The following is a 22,575-nucleotide window of genomic DNA, read 5'->3' on the forward strand; positions in this document are numbered from 1 at the left end:
CTGCTGCCCATACTCTTGTGCAAATACAGTGGTGCTTGAAAGTTTGCGAACCCTTTAGAATTTTCTATATTTCTGCATAAATATGCCCTAAAACATCATCAGATTTTCACACAAGTCCTAAAAGTAGATAAAGAGAACCCAGTTAAACAAATGAAATTAAAATATTATACTTGGTCATTTATTTCTTGAGGAAAATGATCCAATATTACATATCTGTGAGTGGCAAAAGTATGTGAACCTTTGCTTTCAGTATCTGGTGTGACCCCCTTGTGCAGCAATAACTGCAACTAAACGTTTGCGGTAACTGTTGATCAGTCCTGCACACCGGCTTGGAGGAATTTTAGCCCATTCCTCCATACAGAACAGGTTCAACTCTTCAACTCGCTTCAGGTCCTTCCACAACATTTCAATTGGATTAAGGTCAGGACTTTGACTTGGCCATTCCAATACATTAACTTTATTCTTCTTTAACCATTCTTTGGTAGAATGACTTGTGTGCTTAGGGTCGTTGTCTTGCTGCATGACCCACCTTCTCTTGAGATTCAGTTCATGGACAGATGTCCTGAAATTTTCCTTTAGAATTTGCTGATATAATTCAGAATTCATTGTTCCATCAATGATGGCAAGCCGTCCTGGCCCAGATGCAGCAAAACAGGCCCAAACCATGATGCTACCACCACCATGTTTCACAGATGGGATAAGGTTCTCATGCTGGAATGCAGTGTTTTCCTTTCTCCAAACATAATGCTTCTCATTTAAACCAAAAAGTTCTATTTTGGTCTCATCCGTCCACAAAACATTTTTCCAATAGCCTTCTGGCTTGTCCACATGGTCTTTAGCAAACTGCAGATGAGCAGCAATGTTCTTTTTGGAGAGCAGTGGCTTTCTCCATGCAACCCTGCCATGCACACCATTGTTGTTCGGTGTTCTCCTGATGGTGGACTCATGAACATTAATATTAGCCAATGTGAAAGAGGCCTTCAGTTGCTTAGAAGTTACCCTGGGGTCCTTTGTGACCTCGCCGACTATTACACGCCTTGCTCTTGGAGTGATCTTTGTTGGTCGACCACTCCTGGGGAGGGTAACAATGGTCTTGAATTTCCTCCATTTGTACACAATTTGTCTGACTGTGGATTGGTGGAGTCCAAACTCTTTAGAGATGGTTTTGTAACCTTTATGGTTGTTGATTCTCGGCTGGTTTGAGGATTTTAGAAACGGACGATTTACCTTGGATTTTCACACGCAACAGTTTCTAGAGTTTACCCAGAATAGAGAATAGTGCAAAAACCACAAAGCGAGATCTGCAAGTGGAAACATCTTTTTCAGGTCTGAGGAGACAGATTCGAACTGAAAGGAAGACTTGGGTAACTCAAACAAGCACTCTTTACAGCCGTGGTGAGCAGAAAAGCATCTCAGAACGCACAGCACGTCAAACCGTGAGGCTACAACAGCAGAAGACCAAACCAAGTTCCACTCCTGTCAGCCCAAAACGGGAACCTGAGACTACCTTGAGGCACAGACTCTCCCAAACCGGATGATTTAAAGATTTAGAAAATTATCACGTGGTCATTTTCCAGGTTGTTGCCACAGGATTGGATTATTGCATGAATGAGCAGGTGGAGAGACGTTCTTGTTAAAGTGGACCATTATGTTGCGTTCAGTTTACTTCAGAAGTTGAAAGTCGGAGCTGGGAATGACTTCACACCCGAGTTGATGGCGTTCCACAGGCCTCAACATTAACTTTTGACACCTTTAAATGGCCTCAAAAAATTTTTGCCTCCCCCTTGAATTTCCTTTTGCGCAAAAATTTTGCGGTTTTTCGGCAAATTTTCAAGCACACGGTTCAAGGCAATACTGATATGTTTTCTAGGCGTGTAATTGATTTGTAATTATTTAGACAAAAGTACATGTTTTTTAAAAAGCAACATTTATTTTTAAACATAACATTTATTTCTGCAACGGAAGAACAGGACAAGCCCTGAAAACATGAAACATAAATCAATATCGTATATGTAAGCGTTACATACGGTATTAGTATGTAATACGTCTTTTTATAGAGTTTAGGACACAAAACACACTTTGTTTTGCCGATAACAATGACTAGCAATATTGGAAACGATAAAAGGGGTAAGATATATTTATCTATGGGATAATTTGCTATGTAAATGATCTGTATTTACTGTAGAGCGTGTGGTTTACTATTTGAGACACAAAAGCATGTCTTTCCATTTAACTGAATGTACTTGCCACTAGCTTTTTTACACATACGAGGGGAAGTCAAAAAGTTCGAAGACAAATTGAAAAAAAAATCTTTATTTATGAAAATAACAAAGCTATTTCTCTACATACAGTGGTGCTTGAAAGTTTGTGAACCCTTTAGAATTTTCTATATTTCTGCATAAATATGACCTAAAACATCATCAGATTTTCACACAAGTCCTAAAAGTAGATAAAGAGAACCCAGTTAAACAAATGAGACAAAAATATTATACTTGGTCATTTATTTATTGAGGAAAATGATCCAATATTACATATCTGTGAGTGGCAAAAGTATGTGAACCTCTAGGATTAGCAGTTAATTTGAAGGTGAAATTAGTCAGGTGTCTTCAATCAATGGGATGACAATCAGGTGTGAGTGGGCACCCTGTTTTATTTAAAGAACAGGGATCTATCAAAGTCTGATCTTCACAACACGTTTTTTTTTTTCAAGTCAAGTCAACTTTATTGTCAAATATGCTATACATGCTGGACATACAGCACAGATGAAATTTCAGTCCTCTCTGACCCACGGTGTAAACAGGCAATGCAATAAATAAAAATAGAAAAATTGAAAAAACAAACAATATAAACACTCTAGATAAGAACTAGACATAGACTAAACACTCAGACAAACAGTATAAACAGTATGAATATAAACAGTGTAAACACTAGATAAGAACTAGACAAAGACTAAACACTCAAACAATATAAACAGTATAAACACTCTAGATAAGAACTAAACGTAGACTAAACACTCATATATACATACACACACACGCACACACGTAAATTGGTGCAAATAAACACCAATTTGTTTGTGGAAGTGTATCATGCCACGAACAAAGGAGATTCCTGATGACCTCAGAAAAAGCGTTGTTGATGCTCATGAGGCTGGAAAAGGTTACAAAACCATCTCTAAAGAGTTTGGACTCCACCAATCCACAGTCAGACAGATTGTGTACAAATGGAGGAAATTCAAGACCATTGTTACCCTCCCCAGGAGTGGTCGACCAACAAAGATCACTCCAAGAGCAAGGCGTGTAATAGTCAGCGAGGTCATAAAGGACCTCAGGGTAACTTCTAAGCAACTGAAGGCCTCTCTCACATTGGCTAATGTTAATGTTCATGAGTCCACCATCAGGAGAACACTGAACAACAATGGTGTGCATGGCAGGGTTGCAAGGAGAAAGCCACTGCTCTCCAAAAAGAACATTGCTGCTCGTCTGCAGTTTGCTAAAGATCACGTGGACAAGCCAGAAGGTTATTGGAAAAATTTTTTGCGGATGGATGAGCCCAAAATATAACTTTTTGGTTTAAATGAGAAGCGTTATGTTTGGAGAAAGGAAAACACTGCATTCCAGCATGAGAACCTTATCCCATCTGTGAAACAAGGTGGTGGTAGTATCATGGTTTGGGCCTGTTTTGCTGCATCTGGGCCAGGACAGCTTGCCATCATTGATGGAACAATGAATTCTGAATTATACCAGCGAATTCTAAAGGAAAATGTCAGGACACCTGTCCATGAACTGAATCTCAGGAGAAGGTGGGTCATGCAGCAAGACACAATAAATACACAAGTTGTTCTACCAAAGAATGGTTAAAGAAGAATAAAGTTAATGCTTCGGAATGGCCAAGTCAAAGTCCTGAAACTTAATCCAATCGAAATGTTGTGGAAGGACCTGAAGCAAGCAGTTCACGTGAGGAAACCCACCAACATCCCAGAGTTGAAGCTGTTCTGGGGGATGTCTTTCACACCTTTTGAAATTATAACATCTGTCTTAGAACTTTTTGACTTACCCTTGTATATGCGGACGTCCTGAAGTCAACCTGGGAAAACATAGAGGGCACCAGCGACCGCTCGTAGTGATGAAAAGCACAAATGCGTACGCGCGCCTGAAGAAAAAACAATACGGCGATCACAAGGGAGGCGAGGACGCTGGTTAATATGTGTTGTTTTTTGTAATGTACTCGCTCGAAAATCATTTTTGTGCTTAAAGAAGCCGACCATAGGTGTGCCGAACGGGCCCATCTCACTAAAATATTTCTGCCCGAGCATCTTGGTCAGGCAGCTCGGGCATTCGGGCAACGCCTGGCGTTGAGGCTTGTTCCAGTACAAGTCGGAAAAGCAATAACAGCAGTTCTCATCTCATCTCATCTCATTATCTCTAGCCGCTTTATCCTGTTCTACAGGGTCGCAGGCAAGCTGGAGCCTATCCCAGCTGACTACGGGCGAAAGGCGGGGTACACCCTGGACAAGTCGCCAGGTCATCACAGGGCTGACACATAGACACAGACAACCATTCACACTCACATTCACACCTACGCTCAATTTAGAGTCACCAGTTAACCTAACCTGCATGTCTTTGGACTGTGGGGGAAACCAGAGCACCCGGAGGAAACCCATGCGGACACGGGGAGAACATGCAAACTCCACACAGAAAGGCCCTCGCCGGCCACGGGGCTCGAACCCGGACCTTCTTGCTGTGAGGCGACAGCGCTAACCACTACACCACCGTGCCCCCCAATAACAGCAGTTAGCAATACCAATTCTTACGTAGCAAGGTTCGCTATTGGTATTAGCAATATTAGCGATACCAGTTGATAACATTGTATTATGTGGTATTTTGCACATACAAACACAGTAACAACATGTCCACAGACAGACGTTGAACAGTACTGTGTGTACGACTGACTTAATGAGGTACAAATAATTCAGAAGTGCTCATAAACTATACTATGATAAAGTTTATTACTACAGGTTCCACGATGTTGATGCGTGAAACAGCCATCTTTAATTTTGAACTCGGGGCTGTGAGGCTCGTCTGACTTTCCAAGCTGGAAATCCGACTTCAGGGGCGTTCTAGTTGACAGTTCTGACTGGGAACTCGGAAATCCTGAGTTCCGTTAGTGTAAATGTTGTGTTCTGAGTGTTGGCAGCACCCATGGATCATGGTTGTACGTCATGGCTGGGTGTATTGACGGCCTGCCGTGGCACCATGTCAACCGTGCAGGAAGTGCTGAAGGGACATAATATGACTGGAGAGAGATGCTGACATTAATGCAGTAAAGGTGTTGTGTCTGAGATATTGTCTGAATGAGCATGAATAATACTTGAGTATAGAGCAGTGTGAGTCACTGAGTGTGTGAGTAATGTAGTCCTGGCAGCAGTACATGGCTGTGCATCAGACGCGGTTATGTCGCGTGGGTAAGACTCAGCTTTGATCTCAAAAACCTGATCTTATCTATCATTTGCTGGAAACGACACAATGCTACTGGCTTAGTGACTTGTATACGCTGTGTTGATTTTCATGAACCAACACACCAACATGTAGGTGTTAAACAGAGGGATTTGTAGCTTTGCTTTGATTAGTGGTTGGTGGCCTTCCCTTGCGTACAAGTGTATCAGTGCACATACTCATGAGGATACATACAATTTAAGCATACACTGATCAGCCATATCATTATGACTACTAACAGGTAAAGTGAATAACACTGATTATCTCATTACAGTGGCACCTGTTAAGCGGTGGGATATATTAGGCAGCAAGCAAACAGTCAGTTCTTGAAGTTGATGTGTTGGAAGCAGGAAAAATGGGCGAGTGTAAGGATCTGAGCGACTTTGACAAGGGCCAAACTGTGATAGCGAGATGACTGGGTCTGAGCATCTCCGACATGGCACATCTTATGGGGTGTTCCCGGTGTGCAGTGGTCAGTATCTACCAAAAGTGGTCCAAGGAAGGACAACCGGTGACAGGATCATGGGCAGCCAAGGCTCATTGATTCACATGGGGCACGAAGGCTTGCCCATATGGTCCAATCCCACAGAAGGGCTTCTTGCTGTGAGGCGACAGCGCTAACCACTACACCACCGTGCCACCCGGAATGCATGTTTGATCGCTATTTTGTCACTGCTAGAGCAAGTTATGAGTGTTTGAAATATGCTCTGTAATATATCAGTCCATATGTCAAAGCAACGGCCATAAACGAGATTCACTGAGACCTGTGCGAGACGTCGTAGGACGGAAGTAAAACGTACAGCGGAAATCAAAGCGACCAACATCTGCCAACGTTGTCAAAAGACGCGCGCGCCCTCTTTCGAATGCTGATGTAATCAAGCCGGAAGTTTTCCCTGTGTCTGGAATCGCTCCCTACTCACTATATAGTGTGGACGCCAATTTGTAGTGCTGTCCGAAACCTTAGTGAGGATTATGTGGGAAATGCGCTCAGTATAATATGTATTTATTACAAAAAAACATGCATGTGTTTATTATTTTGAAAACCCACCAGCCGCCTGATCCGGCACGTTTTAACTGTGCGACAGTAATGACGTAAATACCAGCGCGACGGACTCGTCCTTATCCTGTCGTCTTTACAACTCTTCTCAGTTGGTTCGAAGTCGTATGGAATAATCTCCATGTCATGTACGCGAGGGAGGCGGATGTATGTGCAGAAGTATACAGTTTAATAAAGTGCAGAATATATATACAGTGAGACAGGCAAACGATCCAAAACGAGAATACGAGCAAAAGGGTCGGTCGAGGCGCAAACAGCACATCAAAGGCTAAGCGAGGACAAGAACGAGAAACAGGAAATCAAGACTATGGGTAGAAAGGCTCGGTAATGCGTACTGTAATACTTCGCGATGGAAATGCATCAGCACAGTCCTTAAATAGGCAAACACACAGTTCCTTAATTGAGCTCAGGTGCACCTTGTTCACGGCATGCGTGCTGGAGTCCACTCGGCGCGCTACAGCGCGCAGGACTGACACTCCGTCACTGATAAAGCTGGCGAATCTCGAAATTAATCTAAATTGGAATGATGTGGCGATCCGGTGTTCTGTAAAGTTATCCTACCTCTTGGATTTGTCCTACCAAGCCTACTGCGCATGCGCGAAATCCAGGAGGGTAGGAAAATTCAACAGACTCGTCTGCCGAGCCGTGCTGATTTACTCAACCAAATAAGCTATATTCAATAATTACAATGTAGGCATATTTGCAATTCAGAAACGTATAAAATACAGTATTTATAAACAAACGAAACGATGCCCTGTCATAACTTTGACTGCACAGTGCCCACTGCATGACAGAATTAGCAAGTTCTCATACAGACCGTTTTATTATTCAAAACAAGTCATGACAAATTATTTGACTCGGCCAAAAACTCGACCAATACGCACAAAACATAATTTTCTATCAGCCCAGCTGATCGGTAGGACAAAACTCGGTCCACATTCCAAGATATGACGTCATGTGTTCTGCGCATGCGCAGTGGGCTTGGTAGGACAAATCCAAGAGGTAGGATAACTTTACAGAACACCGGCCGGCCGCTGTGTAAACAGTTTTCAAAATGGCGGTGCTGACACTTCACGTTTGAAGTCTTGTACAAGTCTCGTGAAGATCGCGCGGATAAGCGACGCCTGCCGTGGACCAAACGAACTAAATTCAACATGGCTAAACACCAAAAAGGCTGATAAGTGTAATATATGCCAATACGAGTCACGTTATAAGGTTAATAAAACCGAAAATGTAATTGAATAACACGTTAATTAAGAAATGAAGCAAGTTTAAAAATGACTTCAGTTCCCTTTTAAGAGGTGCCATTGTAATGAGATAATCAGTGTTATTCACGTCACCTGTCAGTGGTCCTAATGTTATGGGGCTGATCGGTGTATATCACATTTAGCAATGCAAAGGCGAATGAGTTTGAGGTTTGTTTGTTTGCATTTTAAGCCTAGTGTGCCGAGCTACCTTTTTGTGGCTTATAGGTTATTATTCCTTAGAGCACTAGACTACTTTTGAGTGTTTTTCGGTTCCTTTATTATGAGGCTTCTAACATCGTAAGGTTTGAAACCTAGCGATAAAGGAACTGAAACTGAGATATACACAGTGTGTTGTTTTCATCCTGTGTAAACAAAGATTTCTGATTTGGTTCAAGTACGGTATGTACGGTCTGAGAACGCAGTGTCTTGTGTTGACGATGGCCCTTCAAGAATAGGGTTGGATAACATGGTTGTAAAAGCCATAATTCAGTCAGTCATTCATCCTCATTAACTGGTTGATCAGCAACAGTGGATCCGGAGTCCGTGAGGAGGGACTGCACCATGGATAGAACGCCCGTCCATCTAAAGCACCATGCACAACACACTTAGCAGTTTAGCATAGCCACTTACGAGCATGGTTTTGGGAGGTGTGAAGAAACCCAAAGGAAACCGACACGCACGAGGGAAGAACACGTGACACCCGACGCAGACAGGAAGCCGAGCTCCGGGTCGAACCAGGGACCTTGGAGCTTTGAGCTGCACCACCATGCCATAATTTCACTGAAAACATTGAACTGTAGGGAAATCAATTCATATTAATTATGAGGCATACACTACCGTTCAAAAGTTTGGGGTCACCCAGACAATTTTGTGCTTTCCATGAAAAGTCACACTTTTATTTCCCACCATAAGTTGTAAAATGAATAGAAAATCTAGTCAAGACATTTTTCTGGCCATTTTGAGCATTTAATCGACCCCACAAATGTGATGCTCCAGAAACTCAATCTGCTCAAAGGAAGGTCAGTTTTATAGCTTCTCTAAAGAGCTCAACTGTTTTCAGCTGTGCTAACATGAATGTACAAGGGTTTTCTAATCATCCATTAGCCTTCTGAGGCAATGAGCAAACACATTGTACCATTAGAACACTGGAGTGAGAGTTGCTGGAAATGGGCCTCTATACACCTATGGAGATATTGCGCCAAAAACCAGACATTTGCAGCTAGAATAGTCATTTACCACATTAGCAATGTATAGAGTGGATTTCTGATTAGTTTAAAGTGATCTTCATTGAAAAGAACAGTGCTTTTCTTTCAGAAATAAGGACATTTCAAAGTGACCCCAAACTTTTGAACGGTAGTGTATTTATTCCATTAATATAGGGATTCGTTATACAGTGAGTCCAAATGCAAGGTAACTTCAGTCGACATTTGGGTAATATGTAGGAGTGTGTTTTGTGAAGATGTCATTTTGAAAACCAGTGGCTCTGGCACATCTGGTGAAGTGAGTGTGTGCAGTGATGACACAGGAAAAGCAAAAACTCTTGATAGCGAAATGTTCACCAGCATGCATACAGATGACATTTAGACAGTGGGAAATCAGGAATTTTAAGCAGACCGTCACAGGACAGACGAGTCTGAAATATTGTCTGTCCGTCCAAATTTCAGCCTGTCCGAATGACGGGCCAAAGGCCCGGAACAAGGCGGCCTGGGGTCCAGAGCCCTGGAAGCTGAAGGGCTTTAGATGCCTGGAGAGGCTTCTCAGCTATTTCCAGGCACATTTTTGTGATCTTCAAAGGCCAAGTTACACTAGGCATTAGTTGCTAATTACAGTACAAACTGAATATAATTTACAAGAAAACGTCAGAAGATTCAAGAAAAACATGCTTAAAGTTCTACCCAAGAAAACAGGAGCACACACAGGTCGGTCCCATGTCTAGAAAAAAAACTACAGGGGCCCAAGGATGATCCAGTTGGTTACAACTTACTGCTACTCATATATAGGTACTATAATAACACTTGTGAAACATTATGTCAACGAGGACTTTTTTTTTTTAAGACTATAAGAAATGTAGTAATTAACAATACATCTCTTCTTACATAACAGACTTAAAATTTTTACTCTGAGATTCCAAGTAACATTGTAACAAAATGATTTAAAATGACTCGAAAGTAGACACTGTGATATCATTTGGCATTCAGACTCAAATCTGCTGGACTAAGAAAATAGAAAAAAATAAAAACTATTAAAATATAAATCTACATCCTACAAAGCATGTGACTGTCATTCTTATTATGAATAAAAAAAATGCACATAATAAGAACAACATAACCACTGATTGGCAGTTTGGCACTTAACATAATACTGTACCGGGGCGGCATGGTGGTGTAGTGGTTAGCGCTGTCGCCTCACAGCAAGAAGGTCCGGGTTCGAGCCCCACAGTTTGGCCCTTGTCAAAGTCGCTCAGATCCTTACACTCGCCCATTTTTCCTGCTTCCAACACATCAACTTCAAGAACTGACTGTTCGCTTGCTGCCTAATATATCCCACCGCTTAACAGGTGCCACTGTAATGAGATAATCAGTGTTATTCACTTTACCTGTTAGTAGTCATAATGATATGGCTGATCAGTGTATGCTTAAATTGTATGTATCCTCATGAGTATGTGCACTGATACACTTGTACGCAAGGGAAGGCCACCAACCACTAATCAAAGCAAAGCTACAAATCCCTCTGTTTAACACCTACATGTTGGTGTGTTGGTTCATGAAAATCAACACAGCGTATACAAGTCACTAAGCCAGTAGCATTGTGTCGTTTCCAGCAAATGATAGATAAGATCAGGTTTTTGAGATCAAAGCTGAGTCTTACCCACGCGACATAACCGCGTCTGATGCACAGCCATGTACTGCTGCCAGGACTACATTACTCACACACTCAGTGACTCACACTGCTCCATACTCGAGTATTATTCATGCTCATTCAGACAATAACTCAGACACAACACCTTTACTGCATTAATGTCAGCATCTCTCTCCAGTCATATTATGTCCCTTCAGCACTTCCTGCACGGTTGACATGGTGCCACGGCAGGCCGTCAATACACCCAGCCATGACGTACAACCATGATCCATGGGTGCTGCCAACACTCAGAACACAACATTTACACTAACGGAACTCAGGATTTCCGAGTTCCCAGTCAGAACTGTCAACTAGAACGCCCCTGAAGTCGGATTTCCAGCTTGGAAAGTCAGACGAGCCTCACAGCCCCGAGTTCAAAATTCAAGATGGCTGTTTCACGCATCAACATCGTGGAACCTGTAGCAATAAACTTTATCATAGTATAGTTTATGAGCACTTCTGAATTATTTGTACCTCATTAAGTCAGTCGTACACACAGTACTGTTCAACGTCTGTCTGTGGACATGTTGTTACTGTGTTTGTATGTGCAAAATACCACATAATACAATGTTATCAACTGGTATCGCTAATATTGCTAATACCAATAGCGAACCTTGCTACGTAAGAATTGGTATTGCTAACTGCTGTTATTGGGGGGCACGGTGGTGTAGTGGTTAGCGCTGTCGCCTCACAGCAAGAAGGTCCAGGTTCGAGCCCCGGGGCCGGCGAGGGCCTTTCTGTGCGGAGTTTGCATGTTCTCCCCGTGTCCACGTGGGTTTCCTCCGGGTGCTCCGGTTTCCCCCACAGTCCAAAGACATGCAGGTTAGGCTAACTGGTGACTCTAAATTGACCGTAGGTGTGAATGTGAGTGTGAATGGTTGTCTGTGTCTATGTGTCAGCCCTGTGATGACCTGGCGACTTGTCCAGGGTGTACCCCGCCTTTCGCCCGTAGTCAGCTGGGATAGGCTCCAGCTTGCCTGCGACCCTGTAGAACAGGATAAAGCGGCTAGAGATAATGAGATGAGATGAGATAATACTGTACTGGATCAATCAGATCCTGTCAACCCTAAAACACGAGTTCAACTGCATCGTGTAATAAAAACAACGGAGTGTATTATTATTGTCTTATTTAGTGTGCCACTCAGGGAAAGGGAGAGGTCTGTACATTTCGGCAAGGCCAGGACTATTGGTGGAAATCCCCACGCGTGTGCACAGCTGGAGCAAGGGCTCGTGCTAAAGCTTTCCGTGATCCACGTTCGCTCCTGATGTCGGATTGAGCCGAGCCTGGGTCCATTCGAAAGGTCTTGGGGAGAGGGAGGTGCCTGTAAAATATGGAGGGGCTAGGACAATCGGTGGCTGAGTTATGAATTTTTAAATGCCGGCTCGAGCCAGGGCCTCTTGTTAAAGTTTTTCCGGGGCGAACAGCGGGCTGAGCTGTGGTCATACTGGGCTGTGCCTGGGCTGGTTTGAAAGGGCTCGGGGAGCGGGACGTGCCTTTAAATTTTGGCAGGGCTAGGACCATCGGTGGCCAAGTTATGAATTTTTAAAGTTGCGCCCGCAGGGGCGCCTGTTTCACAGGCCGTGTTACGACATTATGTATTCACCCAGTGTAACATTTGGAAGAAAATTAGAAGTAGATTAGACCCATATCTTTACAATTTATCATGGGCCATCTGATTTGATGCTTTTGAAATGCAGACAGACAAATGCGAAAATAACCAGTAAATGTCCGCCGGTCCGGCTGTATTTCCCCACGCTGTTTAGATATTAAGATACTGCCAGATAATAAATTACGGGAGCCATAAACAATCCTTTATCATCATGTAGGTCCAAAATATCATCAGACAGGGTCGTAAAGTGATTCCAAAATATTAATTCCAGCATTACGATGTCAGACTTGATAGCAGTAAACTGCTCAGATATTAATGGGGTTCTAAGGTTAATAAGAAGATTTACTCATTTAGCATCTTTATCTTCTTTCAGATAAGATAAAGTGCATCAGTTGTGGAAATATAAATTTAGGAAACATTGACTCCCTGCAGTCTGGCTTGTGTTTCAATCTAGACTGGTCTCGATTCCAGCTTTAAGTTCCTCAGAGCCTTCTGGTTCTGGATCTGCTGCATTTTCATTGGGGAAATGAGTGAAGTGAAATCTGATTAGTTCCAGATTGCTGCCCAGGCAACAGCGTCCAAAAATACACTCAGTGACAAGGCTGTGATTCGTCTGGCTCTTCAGGATTGTCAGCATCCCTTAGATATTCCTCTGAAATTGAGTTATTATTGTTTAAAAAATGTTTGGGTCACCAAGGTGATGTGAGTCGTATTTTTACTAAGCTGGTATGTGAACATTTGTGAGCCACATCATCAGTATTTGATAAATAAAATTGTTTTGTAGTGAAACAACTTCAAAGTTGCTGTTCAGGGGTCACCATGTTTTCTCATGACTCCGACTTTTCGGAATTTCACCCCACGACCACATCTTTACTCGTTTTAGTTGCACAATTGCATTACAGTCCTGTCTGTAATTTCCAAATATTTAACAGTTATTCCACGGAATCGAGTCGTACATGAGCTGATAGCTGACGAGGTGCGTAGCACTGAGTCGGCTATAAGCCATGTACGACAAGATTGAGTGGAAGAACTGTTTTATAGGGAGGGAAAGTAATCTCATCGCCCCCTACTAGATGCGTTCCAACCTCTATGGCAAAATGAATGGAAATATCTTTTCAAAAAATTACATTTCGGGTTACACTTCAAAGTTAAGACAATGGCTTCCGTATGTTGTGCATGTCGGGCAGCTCTATCGATCCTGGTGATCATACTTTATTTTTTCCACCGATTTGAATCATTTTGAATGTTTTTGAATAAGCTGATCAAAGACTACACGGACCTGACGTCGCGTATGTGACGTCACCGCAAGTCTAGCGCCTTTCCAAATCTGTAGCAGGTAGCGGCCGGCGAGCAGCCTACATCAACGTGCCGATTTGTATAGCGTGGTTGGCGGAGTATTTCTGTACCAATAAGAAATGCATCCCTCGTGGGGGTAACCATTACAGATCAGGGCATGTAGTCAACTGCCGCTATTCACAGGGAGAGCTGTCCGCACTCGTAAGGACTAGTATGAAGAACAAAACTTATCAAGCCTACTGCTGACGTAATATGAGCGACTCTGACTAGACAGTTTGGTTGTAGTCCGTTTCTGACAGGTTTCGATCTTTTAAAAGACGGCGAAATTTCACCTGATACTTTCACAGTTAGTAGATAATCCCAACATATACAACATATTTTTTGGGGGTGTACAAGTTCTACGTCATAACTTCGTGGGATTTTTTTTAAAAATCGGGTCTATGGGATTTTCAATAGTATGGCTCTCGGCTTAGGAACGCTACCACTAGGATCGCTGTGTTTCACTTTCCCTCACTATTCTATCCACATTCACTGGATTTTGAGAAACAGAGCATTTTTATTTTTTGCAAATTCGATAAATAAAAACTTTATATTGTCAGATGTTTTGTATAATTTTTGCTTCGAATGTAAACAAACCGGCGAAATGACAGTAGCAATTTTTGAAAAATGCGGTAACAACAATTCTTGAAAATTTTAAAAAGACACGTTTTTACCATCAAATATTTTTATTCCATGTTTTGTTGCCGTTTTTGTATTTTTTGGGGTTTTATTTTCGAGTAGAGTGTTTATTTTGTCCTCGGTTGGTTCACAACACGCCCCACCATTTTGTTTTTCTCTACTCACAGTATGTGAGCTGATATCCTGGTAGTAGAGTAGCTAATCAGAGTGGGCGATTGCTCATATCCAGTGAATGTGGATAGAATAATCCGAATTATATTAATACCGTATCATTTAGATTATTTGTGTTTCAGTGCTGATTTTAACATCCCCATCTTGTCTGTATTTAGTGTACAGTGGTGCTTGAAAGTTTGTGAACCCTTTAGAATTTTCTATATTTCTGCATAAATATGACCTAAAACATCATCAGATTTTCACACAAGTCCTAAAAGGAGATAAAGAGAACCCAGTTAAACAAATGAGACAAAAATATTATACTTGGTCATTTATTTATTGAGGAAAATGATCCTATATTACATATCTGTGAGTGGCAAAAGTATGTGAACCTCTACAGGCTTTCGTCTAAACCGGGGAACAGGGGCACTGCGCCCTCTTACTCTCGGCGTGCGCCCTCTTACCGAAATGCTGATTGAACCCCAAGTCACACTTAGGCCATGCACTTGTATGCTACTGCACAACATGCAATCTTTCTCAAAACGATCTTTTCTCCGTGAAAACATCCCAGCAACACCACGTGACAATGTGTCTGATCATCAAATACGTTATAATTACTCCAAAAATATTCCAATCATAGTAGATACACCGCCAGACGGTGCAAAAACAATCCGAATTGGCGTTTTCCAGACTGAGGCGCCATGTTTAGTTGTTTACTTGTCGCAGCTGCTCTTGCGAGATTTGACATGGGTTACATACAAGGTCAGCTGACTTGTAGAGCGAGATTTCTCGAGACAGAATGACCTTTCACCCACCGGCGCAGGAGCTTTTGACAGAAGTAGTTTGCGAGTTGTTTTTGTTGACACTTGGGCATTTAAAGATGTCATCCCGCGGCACGAAACGGAAGAAAGCCAAAGACTATCCAGGGCAGAAGATTACTTTTCTTTTTCAATGTTGACAATTTGTTACAATTCCCCTCTCAGATAGCCTCAGAATGTCCCATTGTAGCCTCAATTTTTCAAAGGATTCGCACGGCGGAGGGAGGGGGGGGGATGGACAAGCGGCACCATCCCCCCCCGCTTCGCTCCCTCGCCAGAAAAAACCCTGCTCTAGGATTAGCAGTTAATTTGAAGGTGAAATTAGAGTCAGGTGTTTTCAATCAATGGGATGACAATCAGGTGTGAGTGGGCACCCTGTTTTATTTAAAGAACAGGGATCTATCAAAGTCTGATCTTCACAACACATGTTTGTGGAAGCGTATCATGGCACGAACACAGGAGATTTCGGAGGCCCTCAGAAAAAGCGTTGTTGATGCTTATCAGGCTGGAAAAGGTTACAAAAGCATCTCTAAAGAGTTTGGACTCCACCAATCCACAGTCAGACAGATTGTGTACAAATGGAGGAAATTCAAGACCATTGTTCCCCTCCCCAGGAGTGGTCGACCAACAAAGATCACTCCAAGAGCAATGCGTGTAATAGTCGGCGAGGTCACAAATAGGGTATTAGGCAGAAAAAGAAATTTACCAGTCAAAAATAATATTTTATATAATCCTGATAAGCGCCGCAGGTGCGAAGACGAGCGCCGCAGGCGCGAAGTCCCTCTAGGGGGGTCTGGGGGCATGCCCCCCCAGAAAATTTTTGAAATTTAGACTTCATTTCCTGCATTCTAGGACATTTTCAGGGTGAAATGGCGTGTAATTTTTGATCAGAAATATTGCATATTTTTACTTTGTATTTTTTTCAGTTTCACTCCTGAATGTATCAGATGTATGTATGGTGTCTGATTTGGTAACAAAAGTGAAAAGAAAATAAACAACAATGAATTGTATATAATCTTTTGATCTAGTTACAGTATTTAATAAAAAAAAAAAACCCAACAGTATTCTATTTTACCATACCCCAATGAAACCCCCTTGTTAATCAATGTATCACACATACCTTTTCTGTCTTTTTGTGGAAAAACGAATCAGTTTTTGTCACATTCAATTTGGGGCGTTTGTTGGGATTCATCTTGATCCAGAAGAGTGAGTCAGCAAAAAAAAATGCGGTTCTCCCGCCAAGAAAGAGGAAACTACAACGCAGGGTGTTTGGCAATTTTCGACCAATCAGAATTCGCGATTTATTCAGTCCGCATGTTACAAGATTCAGTGCGGGCCAAAATGGCGGAAACGATGAACTATTCTGATTTTTCATTTCAAGCTTTCAGTATTTTTCGTATTAAACTGTGTTTCTTACGATTTGTAAATGATGGCGGAACCACACACGGACTGGCCATCGGGAGTAGCGGGAGTTTTCCCAGTGGGCCGGTGGTTCAGTGTGGGCCAGCGGAGAAAAAAAAAAAAAAAAAAACAGTTGCGCGCTGGCCTTTAATATGATAAGCAATGTTAACAGTTTCTTTAACAAACTGTTAACATTGCTTATCATATTAAAGGCCAGCGCGCAACTGTAATAAGCAATGTTAACAGTTTGTTAAAGAAACTGTTAACATTGCTTATCATATTAAAGGCCAGCGCGCAACTGTTTTTTTTTTTTTTTCTCCGCCGGCCCACGCTGAACCACCAGCCCACCGGGAAAACTCCCGCTACTCCCGATGGCCAGTCCGTGTGTGGGCGGAACATAACTGGATTTATCGGATGACATGTGGGAGTATTCATGTGCGAAAATTTTCGGCATTATCGTCCGTTTCAGTATCCGTCTGTGTGTATACTTGCCCGTTGAAATCGGCAATCGCCCGTCAAATTTACGGGTGGACGGGTCTCTGCCTAATACCTTAGTCACAAAGGACCCCAGGGTAATTTCTAAGCAACTGAAGGCCTCTCTCACATTGGCTAATGTTAATGTTCATGAGTCCACCATCAGGAGAAGACTGAATAACAATGGTGTGCATGGCAGGGTTGCAAGGAGAAAGCCACTGCTCTCCAAAAAGAACATTGCTGCTCGTCTGCAGTTTGCTAAAGATCATGTGGACAAGCCAGAAGGCTATTGGAAAAATGTTTTGCGGATGGATGAGACCAAAATAGAACTTTTTGGTTTAAATGAGAAGCGTTATGTTTGGAGAAAGGAAAACACTGCATTCCAGCATAAGAACCTTATCCCATCTGTGAAACATGGTGGTGGTAGTATCATGGTTTGGGCCTGTTTTGCTGCATCTGGGCCAGGACGGCTTGCCATCATTGATGGAACAATGAATTCTGAATTCTACCAGCGAATTCTAAAGGAAAATGTCAGGACATCTGTCCATGAACTGAATCTCAAGAGAAGGTGGGTCATGCAGCAAGACAACGACCCTAAGCACACAAGTCGTTCTACCAAAGAATGGTTAAAGAAGAATAAAGTTAATGTTTTGGAATGTCCAAGTCAAAGTCCTGACCTTAATCCAATCGAAATGATGTGGAAGGACCTGAAGCGAGCAGTTTATGTGAGGAAACCCACCAACATCCCAGAGTTGAAGCTGTTCTGTACGGAGGAATGGGCTAAAATTCCTCCAAGCCGGTGTGCAGGACTGATCAACAGTTAGCAGAAACGTTTAGTTGCAGTTATTGCTGCACAAGGGGCTCACACCAGATACTGAAAGCAAAGGGTCACATACTTTTGCCACTCACAGATATGTAATATTGGATCATTTTCCTCAATAAATAAATGGCCAAGTATAATATTTTTGTCTCATTTGTTTAACTGGGTTCTCTTTATCTACTTTTAGGACTTGTGTGAAAATCTGATGATGTTTTAGGTCATATTTATGCAGAAAAACAGAAAATTCTAAAGGGTTCGCAAACTTTCAAGCACCACTGTGTATATAATACAAGATCATTTATTAAGAAAGCTTCCTGAGTTAGCTTGGTAATTAGCAAGTGCAGATGGTGGAAAAAGTAACAGCAATGAACAGTAATAACATGAATGTAAAGGACCAGCTTTTGCCTCCAGAACATCTTTAATCTTATTTGGAAGTCCAGAACGGCTTGCACGGGATGTTCAGGAAGAAAACCTTGTGATTGGGGAGGCCATGCAAAGCAGCTGGCGTCATGCAGTTGTTTATCAAACCAATCATTTTAACAGTACATATGGGGGAATTATGACCCGGGAATATGGGAACATCATTAGGAAAGAGTGAATGCACCAGTGGATAACACCTGGCCTTGTAAAATGACATCATATTTGTTGGGTGTTATATGACCATGCAAAGGACCTAATGATTTACACAACACCGCGATATGCCTCGAGCATTACGGATCCCCCATGACAGTTAAGATTTTTGCATGAAAGGCATCCTTTGTCTTCCTCCAAACATAAATCCATCCAGATGGTGAAAGTTGACTCATCAAACGAAATTTTTTTTTTTCCCCCGTTCTTCACGGGTCCAGGTTTTGACTTGGTCTTTGATACAGAAGGTTTCTGAATGGCATCTGATCCATGAATTCCAGCTTTGTTAGGTTCAGTTTTTCTAATAACCCCTCATAACATTTCATATATGGTACCAGTCAAAAGTTTTGACACCTTCTAATTCAGTGGTTTTTCTTTACGTTTATTAATTAAAAGTCACTTCATGTCTAAAAGTAAAGTAATGATGGATGTCGTTTCTCTTTACTTAGTTGAGCGGCTCTTGACATAATATGGATTACTACAGTTGTGGAAGGGCGGCACGGTGGTGTAGTGGTTAGCGCTGTCGCCTCACAGCAAGAAGGTCCTGGGTTCGAGCCCCGGGGCCGGCGAGGGCCTTTCTGTGTGGAGTTTGCATGTTCTCCCCGTGTCCGCGTGGGTTTCCTCCGGGTGCTCCGGTTTCCCCCACAGTCCAAAGACATGCAGGTTAGGTTAACTGGTGACTCTAAATTGACCGTAGGTGTGAATGTGAGTGTGAATGGTTGTCTGTGTCTATGTGTCAGCCCTGTGATGACCTGGCGACTTGTCCAGGGTGTACCCCGCCTTTCGCCCGTAGTCAGCTGGGATAGGCTCCAGCTTGCCTGCGACCCTGTAGAAGGATAAAGCGGCTAGAGATAATGAGATGAGATGAGATGAGATGAGATGAGATGAGACAGTTGTGGAATAGGGCTATTTATTTTTTATTACTTACTATTTACTGTTTGAAGGTAAGAAACTTATCCACTAACTTTTGACGAGGCACCTGCTAATTGAAAAGCGTTCCAGGTGACTCCCTCATGAAGCTGGTTAAGCTAATGCCGATAGTGTGCGAAGCGTCATCAAGGGAAACGCTGGCTACTTTGAAGAATCTAAAATATGAAACGTATTTTGTTTTTTAACACTTTTTTTGTTTACCACATCATTCCATATATGTTCTATGTGGGCGGCACGGTGGCATAGTGGTTAGCGTTGTCGCCTCACAGCAAGAAGGTCCTGGGTTCGAGCCCAGTAGCCAGCGAGGGCCTTTCTGTGCGGAGTTTGCGTGTTCTCCACGTGGGTTTCCTCCGGGTGCTCTGGTTTCCCCCACAGTCCAAAGACATGCAGTTTAGGTTAATTGGTGACTCTAAATTGACCGTAGGTGTGAATGTGAGTGTGAATGGTTGTCTGTCTCTGTGTCAGCCCTGTGATGACCTGGCGACTTGTCCAGGGTGTACCCTGGGATAGGATCCAGCTTGCCTGCGACCCTGTAGAACAGGATAAGCGGCTACAGATAAAAGATGGATGTTGTATGTGTTCTTTCATAGTTTTGATGTCTTCAGTATTGTTCTCCAATGTAGAAAAGTCAAAATACAGAAAAAACTCTGAATGAGTTGGGGTGTCCAAACTTTTGACTGGTACTGAATATGAAATTCATTTTGCGTTTGTCACAGGGCTTCTTGACATGCAGTAAGTTTATGCTGTGCAAGAACTAGTTGTAATAATGTGAGTGAAGCGGTTAGCGCAGATCAGTGAGAGTAAGACTCAGCATGTCCGAGATAATGCAACATAGTCGTATCATGTTCGAGTGATATCTTTGTTTCCCTTTCACTTAGTCTGTGTTCTGCAACATTGCAGTGTGCAATTAAAGGAGAGCTGAAGGCAATTTTTGATCGCTATTTTGTCACTGCTAGAGCAAGTTATGAGTGTTTGAAATATGCTCAGTAATATATCAGTACGTATGTCAAAGCAACGGCCGTAAACGAGATTCGTTGAGACCTGTGCGAGACGTCGTAGGACGGAAGTAAAACGTACAGCGGAAATCAAAGTGACCGACATCTGCCAATGTTGTCAAAAGACGCGCGCGCCCTCTTTCGAATGCTGACGTAATCAAGCCGAAAGTTTTGTTTGTTTTGATAGCAATCAGGAAAGTTTGAAAAAAGTAGGCAGTGATCGTCATTTAAACTCGTTTTTGTGCAATATTTCGTTTGGAAAACAGTTTTCAAAATGGCGCAACTGACACCTGGCTAACACTTAATGTTTCGAAGTCTTGCACAAGTCTCGTGAAGATCATGCGGATAAGCAACGCCTGCCGTGGACCAAACGAACTAAATTCAACACGGCTAAAAACCGAATAGGCCTATAAGTATAATATTTAATTGCAATTAGTTGCCAATACGAGCCACGATATAAGGTTACTAAAACCGAAAACGTCATTGAATGACATGTTAATTAAGAAATAAAGCAAGTTTAAAAATGACCTCAGCTCTCCTTTAATGCAATTGGTTACTGGAGCTTCTTCATACTGACAAGAAAAGCCAAACTTTACACACGCACTTTGCTCTATCCTATTTCTGTACGCTCATGCGGTGATTGTTTCGATAAAGACTGGGATTATTACAAGATATACAGTCCTGTGCACAAGTCTCAGGCACCCTATTTTTTTTTTCATAGAAACTTTGTTAGAGATTTCTATTTTGTGACTTCTACATTATCGAGTTGGTACAAAATTCATTTTAACGTTCATTTTCCAGCACAAAATTAAATGTTAGAGAAAAAATGTTTGTATCTGAGCAGCATATTACATAAGAGAGCACTTTTCAGATTAAAAAAGAAACCATAATGAAGGATACTGGGTTTTGGTGCAAAATGAAGACGCAAATGTGACAGTCAAAGTGTCCAGAAGAACCGTTGCTGGTTCTGTAAGATGCTCAGTGAAACCTACAGCTCATTTCCGCATAAAACTGCACTCACTGTACCTGACACTACTCTTGTTTTTTAAAGCAAAGGGTCGTCTCATACCAAATACTGACTTTGTTTCATTTATTATGGCTTACTGATTATTGTTCGTAGTATTTTTTTAAATTTTGAAACATTTCATTTCATTATTTTTAAGCCATTTTTGGTCGTCAGCTTTTCTTTACATGCGCTTAAGACTTTTACCCAGTACTGTATATCCCAGTTCTGGTTGATTAATGACTGCTCCGCATTTCATGATTGTTGGTAAGCTTGAGTAGGATTCCTTGATTAGTTTGTTTAAATTAGAGGGGTAAAGCAGTTCAAATAAAAAAAAAAAATTCCCTGAAACCTGAATAATTTACTGAATTATTGCTAACTGGATTTTCATATAGAGCGACTGTAGGCATGTAACGATTCACCCAGTTCATGATTTGAGTCATGATATTGGGTTTACGATTCGTTTTTCCCCATTATATTTTTGTAAAAAAAAAAATTAAATGAAGAAAAAAAATTTACCAAAAAAAAATACAACTTTTATTTTCCTGTTCATCAACTTAAATATTGCTTTTGTTAAATTAAAAAAAAACACACACACACACACACACACACACTTTTGCTTCATTTTCTTAATAACCAGCAATAATTATTTACCCACGTTTGTAAAGGTGGCATAAAATATAATGCCTCTTAACGAAAATATTCCTTTTATTAAAAATGAAAAATTAATAACAAATAAGCCTTTTCTTAATACATTTTTATATAAACATTTGTATTATCTCCATTTCCTTCTCTTTTTTTTCTGCTTTAATCAGTCTGTGGTAAAAAGAAAGCTCTGATTTGTACAGTCAATCACACAACAGCTCTTTCTCATTTTCGATCTGTTTCTCGTGTGTTTTGGCAGCATTAGAGCTGTGTTACTTCTGTCTACGGTGAAGTAATGTGTATTCCTGCTATTGTTCATTTATTGCTGTCTGTATTGTACCTCTGCTGTGTAAACAACGCAGTTACATTTGTATTGCGATTTATTGTGCGGAAAATCGAATCACGAATCAAATTGTGAATTGGGTGAA

General features: G+C 41.8%; 1 protein-coding gene across 1 annotated transcript in view; it reads left to right on the forward strand.

Moving 5' to 3' along the window:
• rasa3 (RAS p21 protein activator 3) overlaps positions 1-22,575 on the forward strand; it is a 180,992-nt gene that overhangs the window by 97,616 nt on the left and 60,801 nt on the right. The window lies entirely within an intron of this gene.

This window comes from Neoarius graeffei, chromosome 18 (assembly GCF_027579695.1).
Source record: "Neoarius graeffei isolate fNeoGra1 chromosome 18, fNeoGra1.pri, whole genome shotgun sequence".
NCBI classification, from domain to species: domain Eukaryota; kingdom Metazoa; phylum Chordata; class Actinopteri; order Siluriformes; family Ariidae; genus Neoarius; species Neoarius graeffei.